At 45.2% G+C, this 27,963-nt stretch overlaps 1 protein-coding gene across 3 annotated transcripts in view; it reads right to left on the bottom strand.

The window, feature by feature from the left end:
- Positions 1 to 27,730, bottom strand: part of TNR (tenascin R) — a 432,923-nt gene extending 405,193 nt beyond the window's left edge. For all 3 annotated transcript variants that reach the window (XM_004027943.5, XM_055366472.2, XM_063710667.1), the window contains exon 1: positions 27,262 to 27,730. The gene's annotated coding sequence lies outside the window, so the exon portion shown is untranslated. The remainder of the gene's footprint in view (positions 1 to 27,261) is intronic.
- Between the last annotated feature and the right edge of the window lie 233 nt (positions 27,731 to 27,963).

Raw genomic sequence — 27,963 nt, 5'->3', positions numbered from 1 at the left:
CAGCCAGGCCCATGAAAAATGACTCTGTTGCCCATTGCCCATCCCCCACAGACACTGGCCTTGGCTAATGCAAATGGAACAATTCTCCATTTAGGAATTGCTTCTAAGCTCCTCTTTGTCCTTCTGCTTCCTAGACCTAGGCTTTCCCACCTGAGCCCTCTGGTCTTCTCTTTCTCTTTTGTGTCTCAAAGCTCATGCACTGCCTCAGCCTCAACTACCACTTTTAGGAAGATGAGTCCTCAAGATTCTCCATTTTCCATTCTTAACCTAAATTTAAACCCACTTGACTTGCTGGGCATTCCTGTCTGATGGCCTAAAAATCATTGCCTTTAAACTCAAGACATCTCAAATCCAAACCTTCCTCCTCCCACATCTGCCTCCCCTTCCCCCTGGTTGTTGTTTTCTCATTCCTGTGAAGGGCACCCAGGCTTGCATTCTAGTTGTCATGGCTTGTATGTTCCTGTGTAGGCTTAGTCCTGGAGGTACTGCCTTTCAAAGAGCTCTTGCCCATCCATCTCTTTCTGTTCCCATTTTCACCTCCTTTATTCAGATCCTGTTGATATTGTACCTGTGTGATTGTGATGGCCCCATTGTGGAACCCACCGTCCCCCGCCCCAAGTCCTTCCACAGTGCTAGTGAATCTCAATCCAAGCTGCAAATAGAATCATTCAGGGAGTTTTATAAAACACCAATGAGACCAATGATTAGGATGAATTAACCAGAAAAGCTGGACATGGGGCCCAGGAGTTGGTCATTTTAAAGCCTGCTCAGGTGACTCTAATACGTAGCCAGGTGAAGACCACTGCTGTAGCCAATCTAGACCATTTGCTACGTGCAACCAACTTCTGCCCACATCGTCCTTTGTCATTTTGGTGTCACCCTTCCTTCTGCCTAGGATGACTTCCACTTCTCCCTCCATAGATGAAAATGCTCCCTATCCTTCCAAGCTGAGCCCAATTTACCCACTCTGTGACCTTTCCATTACAGAGCCCTCCTCAGAACTACTATAGCACTTACTTACACATTAGCCATAGTGCATGCCCTGCCCTTCCTTGTACTATGCTCTGTGGTCTTGCCATATCCTCTTTATCTAAATGCCACCTCCTTGAAAGACTAAAACATTTCTTAGAGCATTTATCTTGGAGCCAGAAGAGCTAAATTTGTGTTCTGACACCTCATAAATAAAACTTTGGCTGTGAGACTTTGGATAGGTTTTTTAAAATCTCGGTTTCCTGTTCTGCAAAATGGGAAGCATGATTCTTATCTGTTTTATAAAAGTTCTAGTAGAGTAGGGAGGGAGGTAGAGGGACAAGGGTTGAAAAACTAACTATTGGGTACTATGCTCAGTACCTGGGTGATGAGATTAATCATACCCCAAACCTCAGCATCACGCAATATACCCAGGTGACAAAACTGCACTGTACCCCACGAATCTAAAATAGAAGTTGAAATCATTTTTAAAGTGTTCATCATTAGCAGTCTAACAGCGATTTTTGCCCTTCATGTTGTTTAACAGTGGCTTGGACAAATTAAGTGCTTAATAAGTGGGTGTTGAATAAAGGCGTGAATATATCTATATTTTTATCATAGACTTTTTTTCTCCTCCTGAAAATAATTTCAAATTAGAAAGTCAATGCACTAAGGTGTGGGACCTGAGGTCATGGGCCCAGTGCTTCCTACAGTGGAGTCAGGCACAGAGACATCTGCTTTCCTAACTACTCTTGTCAAAGGCCCTTGCTGTGACATTTAAACCACGTCCCTTTGTCCCTTTTGTCAGGTATCAAAACCAAAAGCACAGATGTCACAGTTTCTGTGTCTGTATGCAGGGTGTCCTCATGGGTGAGCGCACATGCACACACACACACAGATAATAAATTGTTCTGCCCTTCATAGATACCTGCATAATCGAGAAAGCCAGCTTCCCCCAGCAAGTGCTCTCAGAACCAGCACTCCAGAGACAAGGACTGAGCCTGGAGATTGTGGTCTACAGCTCTTAGTAACACATGGCAGAGGGTTCTATTTGCGTAAGTACCAAAGATGCTTACTGTCAGTTGTTAGCAGCTGGTCCCTTTTGGCTCAGCCATCGAATGAGTTAATAAAACATATTTTTCAAGAGAGGGGCATGAGTATGGGGGAATTCTGGAGCAGTGAAAGCTGAATTTCGAGGAGCCTGGGATCATGGGTGAAACAAAATATCATGTAGAGCCAAGGGCATCTGCCAAGCAACTCCCCAGAGCTCTGCCCCAGTCCTTCCCCAGCACCCCCTGTCCTGGCCTTCTCTGACCTGCATTCCCCAGCCTTCACTCTCATTTAAATGCTCATTTATGTTTCTGGATGAATAATCCCAGAAACAACTAGATTAGAAGAGTCCTTTATCCTGACTCGCAGCACTCGCCCTAATTAGAAAGCATTATCCTATTCATCCCCTGAAACCCCAGAGAGGAGCTGGAGACCTGGGTAGGGGAAGGAGGTGGCCAAGGTCACAGGTAGGCAATGCAAGGAGCAGGAAAGTGAGGGGCAGGACCCACAGTGTTTGTCAGGGCTAGGCAATTTAGTAGGGTGGGTCCACCTGGGCTTGCAGCAAAGCCACAGAGACTTTTATCTCCCCTCAATGGGTCTGGTAATATTCTCATTCCATCCTAAATAGACCAATAAACTGAGACTGCATAACCCTGAGGGGTCAGACAAACTCAGAATGTTGTTAGGTGTTAGAAGGGCTTGGGAGATCTGTCACATGGCCATATCATGTAAACAGAAGCCCGGGGGATTATATGACTTGTCTAACATAACACAGGTCATTTATGGCCAAGGCAAGCCTAGAATGCAAGTTTTACGACTCCATCCAGTGCTTCTCCAGCATGCAGACATACACTTAGACTCTGTTGGTGCTGGGCAAAAGAACTATCCCTGACAAACAGCTTGTCTGAGTTCTACCAGCAAGGACGTTCACTTTCCCCTCCCTGCAATCCCACAATCTGCCAATTTCAGACAAGAAGGTCCCTTGAAGCTGCAGTTGGTTTGTCCCCAGTGGCCATCCAGGCCTATCTATGGCCTTCATTTGCCTATCTTCTCTCTCCCTGGTATTTCTTTCTCTTTCTCCTCCTCCAGTCTCAAGTCCCACCTTGTCTCTGGCTCCCTCCCTACAGAAGCATGGGTGAGAAAAGGCCCAAAAAGTGAGGATATGGAGTACCCCAAGCCTCAGAAGAAGTGGCAGCTGTCCCCGGGCTGTGGCCCACCTCTTGGGCTGCACACAGGGGTGTTGGGATATTGGGGCATGATCTAAGAAGCTCAGGCTACTGTGGCTTAGCAGAGAGGTCCTCACCCCTCCCCCAGCCACACATTGCAGCACCCCCATTGGAAAGTGTGCACAGTGGCAGAGTCCACAGCCCTGAGGCAGCCTGTGCAGCCATCAGAGTCTTGACTGCAGAGTTTTGAGCCGAGGTTCCCAGCTGCCATCACCAGCTGTGAGGATGTAGGCAGGTACTTCATCTCCCTCAGTTTTCCCATGAAAATGAGGCAACCAGTATGAGGATGCAGTAAGTTAGCACACATAAAGCACTTAGAATTGTCCTGGGATGCAGTAAGCATTCAAAAACACGTTCATTCGTTTTGCTGTTATTCTTGCCTAGCCCCTGGCTGCCCAAGTAGAATGGTCACAGTCTTGCAGGAAAGATAGCCAAGCCCAAGTGTCCCTGATTAGAGAGGCTGTGACTAGGACACAATGATAGCAGAGACCCTGCTAGGAGATACAGCAAGTTCTCCTTTATTTCCCTACCTGCTGTCCCTTCCCTACCCCACTTCTAATACCCTCCCCATTCTTCAAACCAGCTCTCAGACCAGGATCAGATTCCACTTATTTGGCCTGTGTGGGACCCTGTTGGAGCCAAGTATGTTTCTTCCTAAATCTTCTCATTTCCACAACAGTTCCTGTAGTGGCAGGCGTGCCTGCCTGGCAGGGCACTGCCTGCTGCCTTCCCGGGACAGCCCTGCTGAGCAACACGTTTCTGCCCAAAGAGGGAGATCTGGACTGTTTCTAGCACTGTCTCACTCACTCATATCTTCACTTACTGTTATAGACTGGATGTGTCCCCAAAACTCACATGTTAGAGCCCTAAACCCCAGTGTGACAATTTGGAGATAGGGTCCTTATGGAAGTAATTAAGGTTAAATGAGGTCATAAGGGTAGGGCTCTGATCAGATAGGATCAGCATCCTTATAAGAAGCAGGAGAGACCAGAGCTCACTTGCTCTCTTGTGCTCTCTCTCTCTCTTTCTGTCATGTGAGGATACACTGACAAGTTGATCATCTGCAAGTCAGAAAATGAGCCCTCACCAGGAATCTCATTTGCCAGAACCTTAATCTTGAACATCTAGTCTCTAGTACTGTGGAAAATGAATTCCTGTTGTTTAAACCTCCTAGGCTATGGTGTTTCATTATGGCAGCCTTAGCTGACTAACATATCCACAATTCATTTGGTCCTTTAACTTCCATGGGGACACCGGCCCCAAGACGGGAACTGTGCTTGGGCTCAGAGCTTAACAAGGAGTTTAGACATAAGTAAAGGAAGTAGATGTTTCAATAGGTTGATAGCTTTATGAACTATTTTAAAAGGCATAATGAGATAAACAGTCAAATAGAGGTATTCTGCAATGGGAGCAGGAAGTAATAGATTTTAATGTGCAACAAGGCTTCCAGAGGCAACAGAGTTTGAGCATGTCTGCCTTTTAGGACAGAAGTTTCCTGCCCAGTGGAGGAAGGAGGATTACGCCTCAATCGAGAGGAAGCAGATATTCCTGTTTTGCTCTCATTCAAGGTTTTAGAAAACTATATAGCTTTCGTGCTGGTTTAAATAACCACACTAGTGCTCTAAGGATCTTTCTTCAAGATCCAGCTCAAGTCCCACCTTTTCCATGAAGACTTTCTGAGATTTTATGCCACACTGAGCAGGGCTTAGCAATCATCTTGCCCAACCCTCTCATTTTTCAGATGGAGGAAGCAGAGCTACAGTGAGGGCATGGGACCCTTGTCTTATGCATATTCCTCTTCATTGCTTAGCTGCATTCTGAGCTTTCTGCTTTCTGTTTTCTTCAGATGAGCACAAGACTGGCTTCTGCTCATCATTCAGGGCTCAGCTTAAATGCCCCCTCCTCAGGCAGGTGCTTCCTAACTGCCCTCACTAAAGCAGCCCCACCTCTACTTCCCTCATACCCTGTGAGTCTCTAACAAAGCACCCTATTTCATTGTTTTCATAGCTCTTTGGGGTATTTAAAATAATCTTACTTGATTATTTGTTTACATGTTTATTATCTATTTCCTTGAGTTAGAATGTAAGCTCTTTGAGAGATGACCTTTTTCTGCATGCCCAGCCTGGTGCATAGTAAGTGCTCAACAAATATGTGTGGGCACGCCGAGTTGTGCTATGCTCTTAGTGGGGCAGTAAACGTGTACTGGCTGTGTTCACCCCACCCAGATTTTTAAACCAGACTGATCTGTCCCCATTCCACCCAGCTGCCTCCTAACTGACTCTCTTGAAACCCGTTAGCTGTAATCCTGCTCCTGACAATGCCGTGGGCTTCTCTTCATTCTGCACTGCCTTACTCAGCTCATGAAACCTGCCTTCACCTTTTTCTCTTACTCACCATGGGCTCCCTCTCACTTCTGCACACCCCTAAGTCTCTCTTTAGTGTTGAGGAACAAGCCTTGTCTTTTCTCCCTAGCTCCCCAACCCTGTTCACACACTCAAATCAACGGAGTGAAGAGCAAGTTCTTCCCAGAGGACGACAGCTGCTCTCATCCTGCGCATCCACTCTCCCCCAATTCTCAGATCCATCAGCGCCCTCCCCCGCCCCACTGACCAGCCTGCCTCCCTGGTCCGATGTGCTTCCCCTCTCTTGCAATCACAGGACAGCTGTGAGCCTGGCATCAGAATTTATTTTTAAACCCAATCATGAGCTGCTGGGCTGCTACCCCAGCTGTGACTGGCTTTCAGATGTAGCGACACTCCCTCAGTTTACCCATCCCAGGATTGCAAGACCACCCTCACTCCCTCCAGGTGTTCTCAGTTCCCCTGTCCAAGTCACTGGTGGGCTTTCCTCCCTACATCACTCTGGCCTGGTCCCCTTGGGCGGCAGCTCCCATTGCCACCCTCCGGGCCCTCCCTGGCCATGGAGGGTTTCATTTCCTTGATGTTCCTTTCCTGGTCATTCCCCTCCTCCTCCTTCCCCTATCGGTTTGAATTGTGAAAAATTCATGTGTTTCCATGATCCTGCCACGGGTTTTCTGCCTCATGAATAAAATCCCTGAGACACAGTTTATTTCTTCACCATCTTCTAGTCCAAGTTGCTGACAGGGAAAGGGTTTATTCCTGTAGGTCATGAATGGACGCCAATACTTATGCCTGCTTATGAGACAGTAACCATTTTTCCCATCCTATTCTTCTACCATGCAGTATTTTTCCTGTCTTTTTAATTTTTTTTAAGACAAGACCTCACTCTGTTGCCCAGACTAGAGTGCAGCGGCACCATCTCAGCTCAGTGCAACCTCTGCCTCCTAGGTTCAAGCAATCCTCCCATCTCAGCTTCCCAGGTAGCTGAGATTACAGGTGCACACCACCATGCCCAGCTAATCTTTGCGTTTTTTATAGAGACAGGGTTTCACCATGTTGCTCACACTGGTCTTGAACTCCTGAGCTCAAGCAATTTGCCTGCCTCAGTCTTCCAAAGTGCTGGGGGATTACAGGCATGAGCCACTGTGCCTGGCCTATTTTTGTTATATATATATATATAGTTGCTTCCCCCCTGCCCCCAAGACAGAGTCTTACTCTGTCGCCCAGGCTGGAGTGCAGTGGCATGATCTCAGCTCACTGCAACTTCTGCCTCCTGGGTTCAAACAATTCTCCTGCCTCTGCCTCCCAAGTAGCTGGGATTACAGGCACATACCACCACGATGGGTTAATTTTTGTATTTTTAATTGAGACAGGGTTTCACCATGTTGGCCAGGCTGGTCTGAAGCTCCTGACCTCATGATCTGCCCACCTCGGCCTCCCAAAGTGCTGGGACTACAGGCATGAGTCACTGTGCCCAGCCTCTAATATATTTTAATAGGTGTGCATTTGTATAATATTACATGATTGGATAGATAAACAAAGAGATACATAGAAAGATGCACAATAGACAGACTTAATTATTTTCCCACATAGCTTTCCTCATCACCTTTCTTATTTAAGGTTTTTGGGAGGAACATGACAGAGGCATCTAAACATATTCCTCATACACAGTGGATGCCCTAATGCCCAATTTGCAGCCCTCTTCTAAAAAGGGTTCCTCAGAAGGACTTTCATAAGGGCTCAGCCCTTATCTGCAGTCTACCTGGGTGTCATCTCCACTCAGTCTCCAAATATGTATCGAGGATTCGCTACACTCCAGGGACTGGGCAGGACTCTGGAAAGACAAAGGTAAGCAAAAGAGACTCTATCCTTGCTCTTTTGGAGCTTACAGTCTACTGGGAAACATGGATATTAATTAAGTAGTCTTATATATATGGTTAGAATATATACGTATGTATTTCTAAACTGATAAATTTATTTTGCTAGACATAGTGGCTCATGCCTGTAATCTCAACAGTTTGGGAGGCCGAAGCGAGTGGACCACTTGAGGCCAGGGATTCGAGGCCAGCCTGGCCAACATGGTGAAACCCCGTCTCTACTAAAAATAATTTTTTAAAAATTAGCTGAGCATGGTGGCTCATGCCTGTAATCCCAGCTACTCAGGAGGCTGAGAATCACTTGAACCCAGGAGGCTGAGGTTTCAGTGAGCCAAGATCACACCACTATGACCAGCCTAGGCAACAGAGTGAGATTCTGTCTCAATAAATAAATAAATAAATTTATTTTTTCTTGGCTCCTAACAGGAAAAACTCACAAATTTATATATAAAGTATATGTTTATACAGAATATAATATTTTTATTTTTAATATTTTGAGCAAATTTGAGAAAATTGATATTGGATATATAAACTGTATATATTTCTATGTTTATAAATTCTAAACCCTCCAAAAGTGAGGAGATTATTACCATTAAGTCAGGAAAGCAGTTATTGCCAGTGGAGATGAGGGTTTGTGATCAGGAATGTATTAGCTTCTTCTCACATTACTATAAAGAAACACCTGAGACTGGGTAATTTATAAAGAAAAGAGGTTTAATTGGCTCACAGTTCTGCAGGCTGTACAGGAAGCATGATGCTGGCATCTGCTTGTCTTCTGGGGAGGTCTCAGGAAAATTACAATCATGGCGGATGGCAAAGGGGAGCCAGTACTTTACATGGCCGCAGCAAGAGAAAGAGAGCGAGAAGGGACAGGTGCTACATACTTCTAAACAATCAGATCTAGTGAGAACTCACTCACTATAATGATGACAGTACCAAGGGGGATGGTGCTAAACCATTCATGATAAATCTATTCCCATGATCCAATCACCTCCCACCAGGCCCCACCTACAACACTGGGGATTACAATTCGACATGAGATTTGGTGGGGACACAGATCCGAACCATATCAGGGGTGTTCTTCTTGGTGTCTTAGTAATGTTCTATTCCTTGACCTGAAGGGTGGTTATGGGGAATTTGATTTATTGTTATTGATTAAGTTTAATGTTTATGTTTTATGTACACTTTTATGCATGTTTTACATTTCACAATTTAAAACTTTCAAATGATAAAGAGAAACTTAGAAGGTTCTATGAGAACATGTAACCATGGCACCTGGCTTGGTCTGGGGAGCCAGGGATGGCTTCCTGAAGGAAGGGGCATCTCAGCTGAGATCTTAGATAAAAATGAGTTTGGCAGAGGGAGGAAGGTGTGGCAAAATGGCCTGGAGGGGAGAGGAAGAAGGAAAAAGGGGAATAACATACAGCAGACCCTAGGGAGTGTGGGGAACTCAGAAAACAGCTCAAGTGTGGCTTGAGCCCAGGGTGTGAGAGGGGGCAAAGCTAGAGAGAGAAACAGGGACTGGATCATATAGAGCCTCGTTAAGAACTTTTGCCTGTGTCCTAAGATCAATGGGAAGTGTTTGAAGGTTTTAAGCAGGGGAGTGACATGATCACATGTACATATTGCTGAGACCATCAATGGAAGTGTAGAGAACAGATTGGAAAAAAGCAACAGGCCCCTTTCCACCATGTGAGGATGCAATGAGGAGGTGCCATCTATACAGAAGGCAAGCTCTCACCCAAACATGAATCTGCTGGTGCTTTGATCTTGAACTTCCCAATCTCTAGAACTAGAATATCCAACATGTGCTTTCCAGCCATATAAGTGAACCTTCCCATAGCACTGTGGAATTATCACAAACTTTAGTTTCCTCAGTCTTAAGCAATATGACAGTCATCACCATGAAAACCACAGCATTGTCAAAAATGGCAACATCAGAGGTCTCAACAGATACGACTTCCACCACTTTAAATTCTATAACTAAAATGACAAGTGTTCACAAAACACATCCCAGATGTCAACATCCACAATGACCAAAGCTCTCAATAGTTCAGTGACATCTGTTTCTTCATCAATAACAGTCATGGCAACTATTTATTTTAAAGAAAATAAAGGATCACAATTTGGGGAAAAAAATAACAGGCAAGAGAAGATGTGGGGAAAATAGGTACTTGTTTTAATAGTAGAAGAGAAAGACGAAGACAGTTTAAGGTGCTAGCAGGTTAGAAATGGAGAGGAATGTCCTGATGTAAGAGATATTAAGGAGGTAAAGTCAATAGAACTTGGCGATGGACGTGTTACATGTCTCCCCCGAATGAATGTTTCAGGAGCTCAGAGGCCTTCGTCACTGCTGGATATTCAGCACCTAGGACAGTTCCTGAAGCCTGGTTGCCTCTTACTTGAGGGCTCTACAATGTGTTCTTGTTTCTGTACTTCAGAATGTGTCATGGAAATGAAAGTGGAATGATGGGAGGAAGCATTAGAGGTGCCAAGTACATAAAAAATGCAATGAGAGAAAAGAGCTTAGAGTGTTTAGGAGCCACCCTGAGGTTTCCAGCACGTCTTTCATAGAATGGACAAATAAATGGGGCAGAAAATTGATTACTTAAATGATAGTAAATATGATAACAGAAAAACATATAAAGTTATTAGTGCTATTGGGTATGCTAAAGTACCAGTCCTCAAGAACATCTCAAAGATTACACAGATAAGTAATAAAAGGCCATACCAACACCCGTCAACTAATCATCTGTTACTCAGATGATACAGGCATCTACCCTATGTTACATTCAGCAGTGCTATAGAAGACCAGGAAATGATAAGCAGCAATATATTTGGTGGGATCTTTGGAGATGTAGGAGGAAGTCCAGGTTGTTGCTGATTAATAAGTTTTAAGTTAAAAAGTGTGATTGTATAGATTTTCTGCAGTTTAGGCCTGAACCTTAATATGAAAGTAAAGTTGCATCTCAGATATCCCTCCTCAAACTCCTAAGGTGCCTGTAGTCAAATAAGAGTCTGAGGGTGTTGTTCAGTGAGTTTTCACAAGGAACAAAACTACCCTCCTTGTCTGTGGTCAGAGAAAGTACCTCTGCAAAGCAGAATATACTCTGTGACTAAGCAAACATCTTTTTCATTGGTTGTAGGTCAGCAAATGCCTAGGCAAGATCTGCATGTGAGGTTTAGACTTTTAAAGACCAAATCCAGGCCAATAATATAAAATATAAAAGAAAAATTGAAAGACAAAACGTGATCACAAATTATCACAAAGACTGAGTACTTTTAAAATATTACTTTTTCAAAAAATTTATTTGATAGCATGCTATGAAATCCTTCAAAGTAATGGCTGTTTTTCACTGAAGTAAATATGATATACAAATAGCCCTTGATTATAGGTAAATCAACAAAGAGGTGGAAGTGGGCAGGGCTGGGGAAATCAGCTTGAATGAGCCCCAATGTGGCATGTAAGGAGTGACAGCCAAGCAGAAACAAGGGCGTGAAGAAGCCATGGCTCAACACTGGACTGAAATGAAGATCCTTTATCCCTGCCTACTCCTTGATGACTCCAGAGAAAGAGGCCAGGCCCTCACAAGGGGGCTGCCTAAGCAATGACAAGGGAACTCTCCTGACTGTATGACCTTGCTGTTTGACCTTGTTGTCTACTTAACAGTGCATATGGAGTCAAAAAAATTGTGAATCTTTTTAGGAGGTACACATTGCCTAAAACTTAGGATCTATAAGATCCTTGTTTAAAACCCCAAATTGCTCCATAGTAATTATCATGGACCCCAGTTTTCCCAATAGTAAGTACGAATAATTGTCCAATAATGCTGAGAGGCCAAGTACAAAGTTAATATAGAAAAAGGACCAGGAGATTTGGTGAGATTAAGTTCACTGGAGACCTTGACAAGAGCAGTCTCTTTGGACTAGTGAGGATGGAAGCCTGCTTGGGAGAAGAGAGACTGGAAGTGAGAATTGGAAACAATGATGTTTTCAGTAAGTTTTGCTGTAGATGGGAGCTGAGAAATAGGGTGGAAACTGGAAGGAGAGTAGAGTCAAGAGAGGCTTTCACTTTCTCAAGGTAGGAGATATCAGAACACATTTCTATGCTTACAGAAAAACAAAGTAGTAAGGGAGAAATTGAGGATTCAAGTGGTGATAATTGCAGGAACAGAGGCTTAGGAAGCCTGAGATGGTGTGGTCCAGGGCACTTGGGGAGGGTTGGCCTTGGCAAGAAGCAGGGCCATGGCACCCATGAATAAAAAGGGAAGGCCAAGAGGATGGGCACAGGGACAACAAGAGGTATGGGGTAGTGGCAGGAAAATGAGGGACTGCCTGTCTATAAAATACAAGGCAAGGTCATCATCTGAGAGATTAAAAAGTGAGGGCAACTGTCTCTTGAGAAAGGAGAAATAAAATTGTGGAGGCAGGAAAGGTAACTTACTAGGAAAATATAGTGAGATTGCCAGACTATTTCTAGTATTCATTTGGGAATTATGGTCATTATTGTTAAGTGACAACAGTCAGCACAACTATCTATTTTTCTCTGGCAATGTATAGTTTGTTCAGACATAAGTGTGGATAGACCAGAAATTGGGTTTAACCAGGTTGGGGTTTTGCCAGATGAGTACAAGAAAAGAAGTCCAGAGAGGTTTCTGCAGGAAATCAGTGGTAACAGTGGATGGTGGACTCTAAGCCTCGTAAGGTGAGGCCAGGGTGAAGCTATGGATGGCTAAAAAGAGTCAAGGTCAGAGGCTGCAATTATGTAATTGCTGGAGTTGGAATACTAGAGCCAGAAGGAAAAGACAAGCTGTCAGGAGGCCTGAAGTCAAGACTTTGGAGAAGGTACAATTAATGACACTGTCAAGGTCAAGGATATGGTCAGGGAGTGGGTGAGCCCTCTGATGCCAACATTAAAATTTGAGGGTCCTAACGCCTGCTCTTCTGACCCTGTGTACCATCTGTCCTTACATGTGACGAAAGAGGTGGTTTCCTAGCAGGCATGATTTAAGGAACTCTGCTGAAGCCTCATCACCCAAATTCTCGCTGCAGAGGCCTGTAACTTGTTTCTAACATTCTGCCATTAAAGCTTCCTTTGGTTCTTGCCTTCTGCTTTCCATAAGTGCTACCACCTAACCTATTAATTCATTATCAATCATTTATACATAGGTGTGATTTAGTGGCTCAGGGCCTTTCAAGTAGGACAGCAACTGGCTGCAATCAGATTTTAATAGGGTATAGGGCATGGCCTTTGAGGAAACAACTGAATATGGGATCCTATACAGGGTAAAGGAGGTAGGGAAATCAATATTTGTTGAGCATCTACTATGTGTTATGCTCTTTCCAGGAGCTTTGCATAAGTGATATTGGAGATTCCATTGTTTCCTCCTACTTAAGGAACAGAAGAGGTAAGAGAGAAATGCTTGTTATTTACCCAAGCTCCCGAGCTAATGAGTGATGAAGCCGGGCTCTGAAGTCAGAACTGCAGAGCCTGGGAGAGGTGTTTGGATCAGAGGGAGAGGCATTCAAAAGGAGAACTGCAAGGGCCTGAGACACATCTTGGTGAAACTCACAACCCTAGTGTTCCAGTTCCTTTCCTGAGGTCCTCATATCCTATGTGTGGCTATTTTTTATTCTCCTTAGCAGGTTGTTCCTTGACGAGTTTTTTCCTTCCTTCCATTTTTTTTAAACAATAATTTAAATTTTTATTAGGTACTCAGCCACAGTATAAATACCCCCATTTGAATTGCTGACATGCAAATCAATAGGGAAGCATTTTCCTGGAGTGGAGCCCCTGGCATGGGAGCCTCCCAGCCTCATCCTCTTTCCAGAAGAGAAGGGATTTAATAAGCAGAATGGACAATTTTCTTAAATAAGCCACAGTTAGAGCAAACAGAATGAGCATTCAAGTTTCTGGTGTAAGGTCTCTCTCTCTCTCTCTCTCTCTCTGTCCCCCTTTCAAGACAGGGTCTTGCTCTGTCTCCATGCCAGAGTGCAGTGGTGAGATCATAACTCACTGCAACGTCGAAATTCTGGCCTCAAACGATCCCCTACCTCAACCTCCCAAAGCACTGGGATTACAGGCATAAGCCACCATGCCTAGTCTCTTCCTTCCTCCCTCCCTCCCTTCCTTTTCTTTCATTCATTTATTTCTGTATCTCTCATTCTCACTAAACAATCTTGCCTTTAATCTCTGTATTACCAGTCTGAGTGGTGTCATTTTTATGAAACTATCTAGAATGAATGAATCAGCATGGGTGGCTGGGAACTGGCCTTAGGTTGTTAAAACAAGAAGAGCACAGCATCCCCTGGCATTCTACTGAAGATGGGGAATCTGGCAGCTACGTGGGTCCCATCTACTCACCCCAAGTCCCTCCATCACTCTCAGACTTGGAGATCTTGCAGTAAAAGGTGTGACTAATATAAAAGAGCATCTCAGTCGTGAATAAAATTTAGTTAAGCTGCTCCTGTAATTCTCTGAGGAAAGAGGCAACAAACTAGCATCCTACAACATAGCTTAAGATCTCATGCCTAAGGTACTCTGAGCAGTTGGTAATTCTCCCCATGAGTATCCTGAAAGGAAGACCAAATTCCAGTCTCCTTTTTCAGTATCATCTCTCACCATTCTCACTAATGCCTGCATGAAGGCCCAATGCTTCTCTGTTCCAGCCACATCACGTTTCTCGGTTACCTTCCAATATGACTTTTCTAGGACTCTGAGCCTTTGCATATGCTGTTCTTTCTACCTGGAGTGCCCCTTCTGGGTTAGCAAAGCCCTACACACACTTAACCTGCAACCCACCTGCCATCTCCTTTGTGGAACTTAATAAGATACCCTGAGCAGAGTGAGTCACCCTTCCCTTGACACCACTCCTACCTGACACCACTCCTACCTGACACAGCTGGTTCCTAGACATTAGCACAATGCTAGGAAGTTATCTTTGTGACGCCCCCTCTACTCCAACCAGATTGGGAGATCCTCAAAGACAGGGAACCATCTCTCACTCAACTTCACATCCAGCCTTTAATGAAATGACTGGCACAGAGTAGATCTTTAATAACAGCTTGTTGAAATAGAGAACACTGGATGAAAACCCATTTGTTCATTCACTCAACCAATATTTACTGAACGCCAACAGAATTCCAGGCTGGGAATGTAACTGTGAATAAGACAGAGAATGTCTTTATTCTCACCAGGTTTATATTCTATTGGGAGGGAACAGACAATAAGGAAGAAATAACATACATATATACTATGTTGGCTGGTGATAAATGTGATAAAAAAAATAAAGTGGGAGAGTGGTGACAAGGAGAGCTTTTTTAGATAAGAGTACTATGGTGGGCTTCTCTGTGGAGCTAACATTTGAGGCTACTGACCTGCTGCACACACAGGCTTTGTCTTCTGTGGTTAGTGGAGGAATGAGGTAGAAGCTGTTTCCTTTGCAGTGGCCATGCTGAGTGACTCAGGTTCCCAAGATGTCTGTCTGGGGGCAGAAAGCCAAGGCTATTTGACTTAAAGGAAGCTTAGCCTCTATAGCATTCAGCACTAAGCTACTAAGGAAGCTACCTCAGAACATATTGTAGCAATAAGAGGACTTGAGAGGCCTGGTGCCAAACTCTCTAAATGACACCCCAGGCCCTGCCCAGTATCCACAGAGATACTGCAGAGCCCATGGAGCTGGTTCTGTCTTCTGGCCATTGGAACAGTGGATCTTCTTGACCTTCATGATTTCAATCACCAGCCCAATTACAGGACAACAAAGGGAACCATAAATGGTTCAACTGCAAAGTGCGTGTTAGTATGGTTGTGATCTTAATTCTGTCACTGTTGCCCTGTGCTATCTTGGGCAAGTCACTGAAACTCTATAGTAATTCTCCCATCTATAAATTGGCAGTAATTAATAGCAATCATTTTGCTTACCTTCACCAATGGTTGTGCAGATCAAATATAGTATATAACTATGAAAAGTATAAAGCACAAACAAAATGCAGGAAATTATTCTTTCTACTGGGGGAATAAACATTTTCAGAGTACCTATTAAGTGCCCGGAGTCCTATATATGTTGCCTTATTCAATTTTCACAAAATTATGGACAGTAATTATTATTCCCATGTTAAAGACTAGAAAATGAAGGCTCAGAGAGGCTAAATGATTTCATTAAGGGGGCACGGTGTGCAGAGCCAAGATTCTGGTTCAAATTCACTGTTCCCAGATCTCACGCTTACCCTGCATCCTGCTGCCTGTGGGTAGTTGTTCCAAGACTGGCTTGGGTTCTCAGCCCTGCATCACCTTACCCAGAGCTGTGATGTGCCTCCCCACCAACTGTCTCCGCTCAGCATCTGATGCAAAAGCGAAACCCTAGCTTCTAACCCAGCCTGCACTGGGGTTCTCAGGCCTGCCCGGACCCCAGTGCATCTCCTCTGGTAGGAATCTGCCTCTTGGCATGGTTTGCTGCTGTGTCTGGCATGTTGTGGGTGGCTATAAAGTGCTGAACATTCCACCTGCTGCTTCTGCTGACACCCTGCTGTCATCTCCATCTCTGACTCCAGAGCAGGAATGTGCCTGGGCTGCCCCTGCATTGCCCCATATCCCCACCAGCACTCCCTGCCTCCCCTTGAATCTTCTGGAGGATCTGGCTACCATTAGGGCTCAATTTATGGCCTCACAGCTGAACAAGAAACCTCCACAGGAATAAATTGGGCTTGGCTGTATCTGCCTTCCATATTCCTGCCCAGCTGGACCAATCATTTCAGAATCCATTTTAGAAATTTCATTTTTTGTGATGGCAGATCAGAGTTAAAAGAAGTGGCCCACAAGTGGATGAGTAGTTACAGCTTTGGCCCAGATAATCCCCAAAGTGAATAAGCCACAAAGTGAATGAGGCTTTTGTGGATAGATGAGAATTGACACTACCTCGTGAGACTGGATGAAGGAAAACCCATTTAAGAAAACTCACTTGCTTTGGACCTGGATTCTTTTCTCATCTTGAGGGAGTTAGATGGGGCTTTGTTAAAAAACCAGAATGACTCCCCAAGGAAGGGGGTAGGACTGGCAGAACCAAGCTCCAGAGAGAAATAGTGACTGCTCTGGTCTTACTTTGAACCTGACCTTTGTGGTTCAAACCAAGCTTGTAAGGACTGTCATTCTCCAGCTCCTTGTGTCATTCTCTGGCAGTGGGGAACCTGGAAGGTTTCTGAGTGATGCTCAGAGACAGCACAGTCATTAAGTACACAGAATCCCTGGGTTCAAATTCTGGCTCTGCCATTTGTCACGTGTCTTCAGGCAGGTTTTGTAAACTTTGTGTCTTGGTTTCCTCACCTGTAAAAAGGGGGTAATAACAGCGCCTCATTCCAAAAGGGATTGTTGAGATCAGTTAGTTTCTATACATGAAGTACTTAGATCATTGCCTGAAAATAGTTTTTGTCATGTAGATGTTAGCGATTATTTTGCTACTGAAAATAGAGGTGGAGCTATTTTGGGACCCAGCTGGTGATTTCTGAATCCAGGAGATCCTAAACATCCCCAAATCAGATCTCAGGTAACCATTTGCCACAGTGCCTCCTTCATCACTGGCAGGCCTTGGTCAGGCCAGTTGCTGAGCCTGGCTCTGGAGTGAGATGCAAAACGTTAGAAGTAAAAATGCTATTTTCCCTCTCGCAGGCTTTTGCCACTGGCAAATAATCTCTTTAGCAATATTTGACCTTAAGAACTCAAAATGAAAAGGTCAAAACATTTCAAGGAGTGGGAACTGGGTCCCTTCCCAGATTTCCCACTGTCACAGAGTTAGTGAATGTCAGTTGTGGTTGCCAGAGGCCCACAGGACCCCCCTCCCACAGGAAATAGTGAAAGCAGTGGAACAGGGTGAGTGCAGAGAGAGAGACAGGTCTCTGCACTTCTCACTGTCTCCTGGGCCTTCAGCCACAAAGAAGGATGCTGCTTGGGAGGGCTCTGTTGGGTCGGAGTGAAGACACGGCCGGAGAAGTCACCCCAGGCCCTCTTGGGGGCTTTCGTCCCTTTCCCTCCCAGTCTCCAAGAATGGCTGCCTGAGTTTCTCATTCTCACTAAATTAAGCTGACAAAACACAAACGAAAAAAAGGGGTAGGGGTAGAGCGGAGGGCATGGCACACTCTTGCTTTGAATTTTAATAACTCAGGCACAGTGCCTCAGACCATTTTTAATGAGAGATTGACTGATAGTGGTCTCCTCCCCACACCCTACTCGGAACAGATCAGGGTCTGGATCAACAGCATGCTTTCCTCCCCTCCAGAACATCTCACCTGGCCCCGCTCCTGGTTGGAGTGTGGCCCACAATGAAACTTGAGCCCTTGGCATGATTTGCTGGCCTCTCGAGGGTCCAGTCTAGAAGGGCATCCCTAGTCACCCAAGACACACTTCCCAGGGAAACCATGCCCCGGTGAGCTACACTCCTGCTTCTTGCCTTGTGAGGGAGTCAGTTATGAGGACATAGCCAGGCCCCACCAAGGGCAACTTCATGGAGATAAGAGCTATCTTATTTGGTCAGCCAACCTTCCCTTGAGCTCAGAGGCCTTGCAGCCAGGGATTGCTGATGACAGTATGAGAAGGGAACAGGGCTCAAGGCCACTGCCTGTCTCAGGAATGCAATGTCTTGTTCCTGCAGCCAGCCTCAGGCCAAATAGGGCCTCCCCCACTCCATGGGGAGAATATATGTCAACATATATTGACATAGATGAGGGCAACCTTGTTCCCCTGATCTCCAGCCTCAAAATACACCCTTCCTGCCTGAAATTCCCACAAAATGAGTTCTCTATTAATTGAAGAATCTATATGTGCTAAGGGCTGTTGTAAGTCTTTTTGTAGAAAATGACATCTCATTTAAAAGACATGGCTATTCTGAGAGGTAGGAGCTATTTACCCCATTTCATGGGTGAGGAAACTGAGGCTCAGAGAAGTCAATGGATTTCCCCACGTCTCCACAGCTAGTAAGTGGCAGAGCCAAGATTCAAACTCTTGTTGGGCAGAGTTTCATCGAGTGTTTCTGCCTGGCCAGCATGGGCAGCAGGGGATGCAAGGTCAGCGGAGACACTTAGAGGGTGGAGCTGGTCAGGTGGGCTTTGCAGTCACATCCCATCTGGAGCTCTGAGGAGCAGAAACCTGGCAGCTTCCAAGGTAGATGAAAAGCCGACCTGCCTCAAATTGTTTTATTTAAAGCCAGGCTCCTGACTGTTTGAAGCCGCTTGGTTTTGGCAGTGCTTTTCCCTTTTTCTGTTTTTTCTTCCTGTTTTTAAACAGCCCTCGCAGAAAAGGGGAGCGCATCATTGCTGGGCGCCTCACTTGCAGATGCTCAAAAGACCTCTGTCCCTCCCACCCCATGGCTGGCTCCAGAGCAAGGCAGCTGGGCTGCGTGTGAGCGAATGGGCACACGTGCTCACAGACAGCTCTCATTTGCAGAAAGACAGGAAGCCCTGTATTGATCTGCACCTGAAGTATAGATACAGATGAAGTCTTTTGCTTTTATAGTGAGTTTCACCAGCATTAAACTTCATTTATATCTCTATAAATATATACGGCTTTGAATGGGAGGCTTTACAGCTTGCCTTATAAATTCCATCTCTCTGTGGCACAGACTGGGTCACCGTGAGGAGACAGTCCCTTTATAGGCGGCTCTGGCCTCTGCCCTTTTCAACACAGCCATTTGCAGGGCTTTCATCTGGTGTTCAGGGCCCTGTCTGTCTGCCCAGCTGGACATCTCTCCTCCCAGCACCTGGATAGACATGGGCTTTCCAGCCCTGGCACTGCCCTCTCCTCTGTCTACCTGTGCCCTGTCACCCCTGGCTCACAGCTGGCCAGTTGGGAGGAGGGAAAGAGGGCACCGTGACTGTCAGCTGATCTGCTCTCCACACCTGTCCCTGGGCCCAGCCACCACAGCTGACCTTGGTATTGACAAATTCACAGGGGACATCATGAGGTACTTACACAGGACAAGCTGGCAAAATCTGGCTTATTAGGGTATATGTTTTACAGAAATCCATTTAGATAAACAGGCTATCCACACAAACGCCAGCGCTCAGTGGCTACAAGCCTTACAATACTTCATGAAGCAGGCAGCAGCTTCTCTCCCGATGCACTTGTGGAGATAAATTCAAAGTAATCTACATAAACTCAAGCTTTTGAAATTGCACACCATCAAAAAATTCAAACAATTACTCTAGCCCAGCCAGGAGGTGGCTGTTAGATGTTCTTCTTATGGAAAACATAATTATAAAGGAATGGAAAATGTTTTATAAATAAAATTCAGAATGGCAGAAGAACCTGGAGGGAGGGGAAGGTAGAAAAAAGGAAACCCAAATGGTCATGGTCTCCGGCTGACTACAGAATAGGGCTTGGAAACCCTCCTTAAGGCTCAAATTAATTTCAGTCTAGTACAATTTCAAGGTAGTTAATTGGGAAGAGGCATCTTTCAGGTATTTAAAAATATCAGATTGGCTCTTGGTACTAAAAGAGTAGGAGAAAAAATAGCCAACACATGCTTCTAAAATCAAGGTGATGTAAAACAAGGGCCAACCCAACCCATTAGAACTTGAGGAGCATATAAAATCCGGGTCAGCCCAATAATTGCTAGCTTGTTGAAACACCAAGTACCCCGAGCTGCACCCAGTCCCCAGGCCATATTAAATAGAAAGTGGCACAATCTGGGCTAGAGGACATGTTCCATGCCAGACACTGTCCCAGGGACTTTGTACTCATGCCCCATTTAATTCTCATAAAAACAACTTAAGGAAGATGTGGTGGGCCGGGCGCGGTGGCTCACGCCTGTAATCCCAGCACTTTGGGAGGCCAAGGCGGGCAGATTACGAGGTCAGGAGATAGAGACCATCCTGGCTAACATGGTGAAACCTCATCTCTACTAAAAATACAAAAAATTAGTGGGGCGTGGTGGCGGGTGCCTGTAGTCCCAGCTACTTGGGAGGCTGAGGCAAGAGAACGGCGTGAACCCGGGAGGCAGAGCTTGCAGTGAGCCGAGATTGCGCCACTGAGCTTGCAGTGAGCCGAGATTGCGCCACTGCACTCCAGCCTGGACGACAGAGCAAGACTCTATCTCAAAAAAAAAAAGATGTGATGATCTCTATAGGCTTTTCGGGGGTGAGGGAGGGTGAAGGAAAGAGGGGACGCATAGGAATTTGAAGTCCAGTTTCCTGTTAATAACTCCCCAGGTCTTGCTTCTTGATGCCTTTGCCCCATGGGTTCTGTGTACATGTGGCCCAGAGCAGGGATGACTAAGATACAAGCAGCAGAGAGAGTGGAAGAACTTAGTCTCTGTCCAGGTGCTTCTGCTTATAATCCCAATACTTTGGGAGGCCAAGGTGGGAGGATCACTTAAAGCCAGGAATTCAAGACCAGCCTGGGCAATATATCAAGACCTCCAACTCTACAAAAAAAAAAAAAAAATCAAAAAATTAGCTGGGCATGTAGGTACATGCCTGTAGTCCCAGATCTTCAGGGGGCTGAGGTGGAGCGATGGCTTGAGTCCAGGAGGTAGAGGCTACGGTGAGCCATGATCACACCACTGCACTCCAGCCTGAGTAACAGAGTGAGATCCCATCTCAAAAACAAAGCAAAGCAAAAAGAAAAACAAAAATAACAACAACAACAACACAAAGTAGGCTCTGTTCCAAACAGATTTGGTTGAAAACCAGCCCTGCCACCTACTAGCTGTGTGGCCTTGGGCAAGCACGTTAGCCTCTCTGAACCCCTCAAGAGCTTGGTTTTATAAAATGTGAGCGCTTTATAAAAACTTTCTGATTTTCTGTTGGTTCTGTTCAACCCAGAAGAAAGTCATTTAGCATCACTATGCCTCAGTTTTTTCACCTGTAAAATGGGGACAATAGTATATATCAAAATGTTTTACTCACTAAATGATGTAAAGTATTCAAAATGTTCATTAATAGTCATGACAGAAAACATTTATTAAGGGCATTCTCTGTGCCAAACACTTAGCCAAAGTTTATAGTAAGCACTCAGTAAGTGTTGACTAGTTTTATCATTAAGCCATAGAAAGACCCAAGCTTCCAGGGCCCAGGAATGTGAATTTTTAGGTGGACTAGGGTCAAAGACCAAATTCCAGCCCAGAGATGTTGCCAAGCTTTTGTCAGATGTTAGCCACCCTGGGTTGATAATGTCCTAGGACCAATGTTGCAGACTTCCCCCTTTGTCTTTCCTCATACCATGCAGTTTGAGGAGGACACATCCAGATTTAAATAACCACAACTTCCTCCTGGGTCCTGGTAATAAACCTTTATTGAGTCATTTACAGCCACAGCATGAGACATTATTATAGAAGCCAAGTTGGGGTGCCCTTGGCAGTGCCCTGCTCTAGGATAGGGGTCCCGAGGAGACTAGGCTGGAACCCTTCAATAAACTAATGGGTCTGTTTGCTCATTTGTCCCTGACCCCAGAACTCCTTTCCCCATTATGAAGTCTCACCTTGTAATACATAACCCTGAGACGTGCTCCCCAAGGGTGAGGGCTGCACCTCTTCCTGCCTGCTAGTACCTCTCTGGCATAAGATTGGGGCACTTTGTTTAGCATCCATGCTCACTTAAACTTTGGCTGTTGTACAGATTAGCAATGAGAGTCTGAATATAGAAGATAAATCTGATTCATTCATGTGCACCAGCCCCAAGTATCCTCCTCCGTTTGCCTCCAAGAAGCCACCTGCTTGAACGTCATAGGGAAAGGGTACAATTTTAACTCATGGGAGTGTCATGACAAGAAAGTTTCCTTTTCTTACTTGATTGGAGAGTAAAGCAGAGGCAATTGGCAAGAATTAAAGGAGGGGGATAGGAAACAATGCAAGCGTCCATTAATGGATGGATGAATAAACAAAATGTGGTACATACATACAGTGGAATATTATTCAGCCATAAAAAGGAAGGAAGTTCTGACACATGCTATAGCATGGTTGAACCTTGAGGACATTATGCTAAATAAAATGAACTGGCTACAAAAGGACAAATATTGTATGATTTCACTTACATGTAGTACCTAGGATAGTCAGGTTCATAGAGACAGGAAGTAGAAGTTGCCAAGGGCTGGGGGAGGAGGAAATGGAGAATTAGCATTTACTGTGTACAGTGTTTCAATTTGGAAAAATGAGAAAGTTCGGAAAATGGATGATGGTGATGATGGTTGCATACAATGTAAATGTACTTAGTGCCATTGAACTATATTTTTAAAAAGGAGGGAAAGAGAAAAAAACAAGGTTGCTTGAATTCCCTTTGCCAATTGGCATATTATCAGCTTGCTGTGTTCAAAATTTACCAATACAGTCGTAATTCAAAGTCACGTTTCCAAGGCTAAGATATAGTGGTTCTTATATATGATGGGAAATAGCTTTTGAACAATCCCATTCCAATTCCACCTTCCCCACTGGACTGTCTCTTAAGGAGATGAAACTCTAGTTAGGTAGGAAATCTCAGCTTTATTAGCATAGCGCATCATCAAAATGCGGCAAAAGTGTATCTCTGCGCTTCTGCCAAATCATCTACTGGAATTGGCTTGTGGGCATCGTTCAACTTTGTATTTCTGTATTAGGGAGTCCTCACTTTGGCTGTCTTCTAACTTTCCATGACATGGTGGTTTAGCAACCAACACTTTACTCTGTGGGATCCCAGCTGGCAGAAATGACTCAGGAGCCTTCCCCTAAAAGAGCTGGCTGGGTGCATTGAGTGCATTCTCAAAGGCAGGTGACCCCAGAAAGAGGCAAAACCCTGGAAGAAGGTGCTATAATAAGGTCTCCAAATGGAAGGAGGCAGAGGACATCAGCAACCTCTGAACATGTAAATAGGTCTGTGACCTACCTGGACACATTTTAAGCTCTACTAAAGATTCTAATTTACTGATTAATCTGCCAGAAACTCTGATTTCCTTGTGGAAGACCCTATGTACAAATGGTGCACAAGATTCCCCATCTTTATCCAGTGGCCCTTAAATGAGGGACAGGGAAGAAGAGAATTGGACAGGCAAGGTGTCCAAACTGGTTATATATATTTGTACATGTGTGCTGATACCACACATGCACACACACGCACACACACACACACACACACACATTCACCAAAGTTACCAAACCTTCTGATAACTCCATTACTTCTTAATGGTAAAATGCAAAAGAGTACTACCTCACCCAGCCCACAACCCAGGGACAGAAGCAGGGTGAATGGAGACATCCCTGGATAGAGCTATGTTGGTACATGGGTCTCTGTAAGTGGCTTCTGGTTCTAAATTTACTCTTAAATAAAGAGAAACGGCACCCTCCTCAGCCATGACCTTTGTGGATAGGACTCAATTTCATGGCATAAGCTCTATCACAATGAACTCTCCTCTTTCTTTCTTTACTAAGCTCACATAGGTACTCTTTCCTCAGCTCACTCTCCTGGAGCCCAGATGGGGAGACATGACCAGCCACCGACTCGGAATACTGAATTATAAGTTTTTAATAAAAATTTCAAAATCATCTCTATGAACTCCATCAAATAACTCAGGTCAGCTCTGAGGCAGTTGCCTGCAGGAGCTTCCACAGTTTCTGTTCACATTTGATTGTTGTTTTCTATAAACGCGGTTGAAATGACCACTTGACTTTCTAACACCATGACCTCAAGGCTGGGGTGCAGAATGTACCCCTCCCACATCTTTGCTACTTACCCAGTAACAATAGCCTCAGAACTCTGAGGTATTCTCTTGAAAGTCTAGGGTTTACATACCACATCTATTAAGTAATACATTCAGCAATACATTTCCGCTGCAAAATGTAGCAGCATAAGCTATGGTGATACCACACATGCACAAACACAAGTCAGAAAGTGATGGTGTTGGGAGAGGGAGAAATTGGAAAGAAGCACAGGGAACTTTTGTACATCTTTTTGGGGGTATACAAGTGTACACAATTGTCAAAACTTAATCTGAATACTTAAGATCAGTGCATTTTATTATATACAAATTATACGTCATTTTTTTCAACAACAAAAAAAGGAATAATGGCGCTTTCCAGGTAAAAGATGGCAACCTATGGCCATGGAGAATAGGGCAGAACAGCTGACCTCCTCCTTCCATCTTTCCCCACCACTTCTCATCTCCCCAGTCCTGGGTGGCAGCCCAGCAGTCTCCCCTGCACAGTGAAGGGGGGTTGGGCATGAGAACTTAGTGGCTTTGTCTCCAGATTGCTGGCCAGATGTGATGGCCAGGAATGCTGCAGAAGTGGTATTATATGTAAAGTGAGTTTGTATCGAGTTTCCCACTCCTCTTCTAGTGGTTCTATAGGTGGTCAGAGCCCAGCCCTCTCCTGCTCCTTAGTCATCCTTGCCACATTCAGAGCCACAGAGGACTCAATGAAGGTGGTCCCAGAAAAACGTTCTTAGAGAAAACAGTCACCAAACACCCAAAGCCAAGACATCCATGGCAACATGCCCCAGATAGGGTGGCTTCAGCTGGGATTTCTGGGGCATGGTGATGTGACAATCAGGTGCACGACATCAGTTCAGCCTAGATGCCACCAGCCCAGGGTTCTCTCTTTGCAGTAAGCCCAGAGAGCTCTTTACCTGGCTCTTGGCCATCTTCTTAGCTGAGAAGTAAAGGCCAGCAGCACCTTGAGACTTCCGGCTGATTCTCATTCTTCACCAGAGAGAGGCCATTGCTCCACACTGAGTTCCCTAAAAGGCTTTGGCTGCAAGTCTATCCAATGGGGAGCAATCCATTCCTTCTCTCCTGCACATGAGCATTACTGCATTTCCTAGGTGAGGGAATATTAGCAGGCTAGAAGTTCTATTTCCGCTTTCGCTATCCTCTGGCTTCCCACTTTAAGCGTCTGTGTCTCTCCATTTATAAAATGGGTCCAATAATGTCACTGAGCACTTTTTTTTCAGAGAAAATTTAAGGGCATTAATGAGATAATGACTACTAAGTATGGTGACTTCAGTAATAAACTGTGGTTTTGGACAGGGTCCACTGCAAGGGCATAATTTTTAAAAAATCCTTAGGGATGTGTCATGCAGAAATCCATCCACTCACTTGTTCAAACTGGAAGATTTCAAGGACAGGAGGTTTGGAATGTTAAAATACTGAATGAGTCAGTGTTGGTTTCTGATGCTCTGCATTTGTCTATTTCAGTCTTTCTTCCCTACCCTTACAACCTCTGACTTCACTGTCTTCCTGGATGCATTCTACTTCCTGCCACTCTAGGGAGATGCTAAGATTTCTGGATCCAATGCCAAGCATAGTAAAAAAGAAAAGTGGTGCCATTTCAGAACTGTGTCTCTCATCCAGAAGGCTCCCCAGCCAGAGGCAGAGAGTATTTTCTTCATCTTGGAGAAGGGGCCCATTGTGCTGAATTAAAAATAAGACAAAAAATCACCATTCTAGGGTCCATTTGGGGTTGGAAAGAGTGAAACCACCCCACCCTGCCTATGTATCTCCCCTGTCTCAACACGCTTGAAGAAAGTGACCAGAACCATAAATAATTAGGGGTTAAATCAAGGGAAGACTTGCTCCTACAAGAAGCCACATCTCTTTCAAGTTCCCTGTAGGATGCTGGCTCCACGGAGACTTGAATGATTGAAGGAAATCCTCAACACCACTTGTTGAATGACTCAACCAGGTAGGTGTGGCCAGGACTGAATGGGGCAGGGGCAGGCCTATAGTGTCTCCAAGACAATACCAAAGCAGATGCAGGGAATTGACTGAACATACTTCAGAGAGGCAGAAAGCAGGAGAGACAGAGTAATACCTTGCAAAAAGTAGTAGCAGTGAAGAAAGAAGTAATAATGAGCTCCTGTTTGCAGAGCCTCTCAGTGCTGGAGGAGAACAGAGTACAACTTCAAGCCCTCCTGAGTCTGGGACAAGTCTAATTTTGTTTCTGCTCACCCTAGACATATAGAGACAAACCTTTATTCTTAGTTGTTTTTCACTGCCAAATGCCCCAGAACACAGGGCAGAACAGACTTTGTCTTCTTTCCAACCACCCATAGCCAAAGATGACATAAAAGCGGAGGGTACCTCCTGCCTCCTTGCAAATGTAATATAACCCACACCAGCCAATCTCTGCAAAGCTCAAGACACTAGCACTTTCCTACCACCATGAAGTCAGAAGGGACCTCAACCCCCCAAAGCCACCCCAGCCCGAGCTTCACCTGTTGCACCTGCCCACTTGCCATGGGTTCACACCAGAAGAGAAAGTAAAAGGTCAGGTTGGGCTCTCTCCACAGCAAGAGCCCAGAGAATACTAGGAAACTGACATTTTAAAAAGCACCTCTTTAAAGCTCTCTCAGAGGTGCGTAACTTTTAACTCTACCTCCACTCCCAACCCCCCAGGCTTCCTTTGCAACTCTTTCCCACCATGGATGGCTTGTCGGGAGAGAGTTAAAGAAGGTGCACGACTAATTCCCCAAACCATCTCGCTTATCTACAGACAAAAAGAACAGCCTTACATGGAGACACGCAGAAACCACCCGCAATTTAGCTCAGACCTCACCTGTCTTATGCAACAGTACACACACATACACACACACACACACCCGCAAGGCCAGAGTCCACATCCCCCTTTAATTCGGTAAACATAGTTTTGCACCTTTCTTTTCCCTACGCAGAACCCGACTCTACTGGCAGCAGAGAAATAGATGTAACCCTAGTGCCAAATGCCTTGCAGAACACACAGACACACAGGAACCAAAATGCATCTCATAGCTCTCCTTGGTGCTGAAATCACGTTAGCGAGAAAATCAAAGGAGCGAGTGCTCCGGACTTACCCAGGCTGGGGGTGGGCGGCCGGGGAGCGAGAGGAGCTTCCTGGGAAGAAAATTCTTGTCTGCTCAGGCTGGAGCCAGCTGATGCGCTCACCTAGAGAGCCCACCTCTTTCCCTTCTCTTCCCTTCCTCCTTTTCTGGGAGGAAGAGACAAGGCTCCACGAAAGAAATGAAACCCAAGCTGTCAGGGCTACGGGTGGAAGGAGAATGAGGAGGCAACCAAAATAAGATCAAAAAGTCAGGTGGCTTCACTCCACTAGTGGTAATTCCTTGGGTCAGAGAGGACCCCCTTCTCTCACTCTCCCTGGGTCTGCCCGTCTCCTCTGGGTGTTGAGCCAACAGCCTTAGCACAGTCGGTTCCTGCCTCTGACGTGAAAGAGAGGAGGAAGCCTGGGACTGCTTTGCTGTCTCTCTCTCTCTCTCTCTCTCTCTCTCTCTCTCTCTCTCTCTCTCTCTCTCACGCGCTCTCTCTTTTCCCCTCTTGCTGAAATTTCAGCAGCATGATTTTTTTAAGCCTCCGTTTTTTCCATCCCCCTACAAGCAGCCCCCTAGTGGACAGAAAAGAAAAGCATCCTAAATCCTAACAGTCCAGATTCAGGCACAGAAATACTCCCCGCACCCAACTCTTGGAGCTGCCTCTGCATAGGCAGGGTCCTGAAGAAGATAGAGGCTTCCCTCTGACCAACCCAGTTAAGAAGAGAAAGG

Source organism: Gorilla gorilla, chromosome 1 (genome assembly GCF_029281585.2).
Source record: "Gorilla gorilla gorilla isolate KB3781 chromosome 1, NHGRI_mGorGor1-v2.1_pri, whole genome shotgun sequence".
NCBI lineage: Eukaryota > Metazoa > Chordata > Mammalia > Primates > Hominidae > Gorilla > Gorilla gorilla.
The sequence above is the reverse complement of the archived record's forward strand: the minus strand, read 5'-3'. Positions and strand labels throughout refer to the sequence as shown.